Source organism: Glycine soja, chromosome 3, assembly GCF_004193775.1.
Source record: "Glycine soja cultivar W05 chromosome 3, ASM419377v2, whole genome shotgun sequence".
Lineage (NCBI taxonomy): Eukaryota > Viridiplantae > Streptophyta > Magnoliopsida > Fabales > Fabaceae > Glycine > Glycine soja.
This window is the reverse complement of record NC_041004.1, coordinates 18,605,494-18,606,820: the sequence shown is the minus strand read 5'-3', so window position 1 is coordinate 18,606,820 and position 1,327 is coordinate 18,605,494. Positions and strand designations below refer to the sequence as shown.

At 42.7% G+C, this 1,327-nt stretch overlaps 1 non-coding gene across 1 annotated transcript; it reads right to left on the bottom strand.

Moving 5' to 3' along the window:
- Positions 1 to 591: 591 nt before the first annotated feature.
- On the bottom strand, positions 592 to 698 carry LOC114407888. Its single transcript, XR_003665700.1, has one exon. It is a non-coding gene; the product is annotated as a small nucleolar RNA R71 (small nucleolar RNA).
- Between the last annotated feature and the right edge of the window lie 629 nt (positions 699 to 1,327).

Below are 1,327 nucleotides of genomic sequence, written 5' to 3'. Positions count from 1 at the left end.
TTGCTGCATATAGTGCATGACCAGGGGCAATCCAGGTGATTTAAAACCCTTTGATCCTGAAATAGATAGAACCTTTCATAGATTAGTTAGGCATAGTGTGCATCCTGGTCATTCTGTGCATTTTGACCATTTTGAGCATCCTAAGCATTTTGAGGTGGTGATTCTGAATATTCTGATTTTGAGCATTCGGCTGTTAATTTTCATACTGAGAACATTGCTCAACCTCCCCCTCGTGAGAGGACTCTTAGGGAGATGGTTGCACCTGATTTCACTTATGAAAGCTTGTGCATTCAGTATCCTAATGAGGGTGTTCCATATGTTCTCAAGACTGGACTAATACATTTGCTGCCCAAGTTTCACGGTCTTGCAGGTGAAGATCCTCATAAGCATCTTAAGGAGTTCCTTATTATCTGTTCCACCATGAAGCCCCCTGATGTCCAGGAAGATCATATCTTTCTAAAAGATTTTCCTCATTCTCTGGAGGGAGTGGCAAAAGATTGGTTGTACTACCTTTCTCCCAGATCCATCTCCAACTGGGATGACCTTAAGAGGGTGTTCTTGGAGAAATTCTTCCCTACATCTAGGACCACGACCATCAGAAAAAACATTTCAGGCATCAGGCAACTTAGTGGAGAGAGCTTGTATGAGTACTGGGAAAGATTCAAGAAATTGTGTGCAAGTTGTCCTCACCACTAGATTTCTGAGCAACTCCTTCTGTAATATTTCTATGAGGGACTTAGCAACATGGAGAGGAGTATGATTGATGTTGCTAGTGGTGGAGCCCTTGGTGATATGACTCCTGCTGAGGCTAGGAATTTGATTGAGAAAATGGCTTCCAACTCCCAACAATTCAGTGCAAGAAATGATGCTATTGTCCTTAGAGAAGTCCATAAGGTGGCCACGGATTCATCTTCATCTGTTGAAAATAAAAAGCTTGAGGGAAAACTTGATGCCTTGGTCAACCTAGTAACTCAGCTTGCCATGAATCAGAAATATGCATCTGCACCTGTTGCAAGAGTCTGTGGTCTATGTTCTTCTGTAGATCACCATACAGATCTCTGTCCTTCTTTGCAGCAATCTAGAGTCAATGAGAAACTTGAAGCTTATGCTGCAAACATTTATAATAGACCCCCTCAGCAGCAAAACCAACAACAGCAGAATAATTATGACCTTTCAAGCAATAGATACAATCCAAGTTGGAGGAATCATCCAAATCTGAGATGGGCAAGTCCTCCACAACAACAACAGCCTATCCCTCCCTTCCAGAATGCTGCTGCTCCAAGCAGGCCATATATTCCTCCTCCAATGCAGCAGCAGCAACAACAAC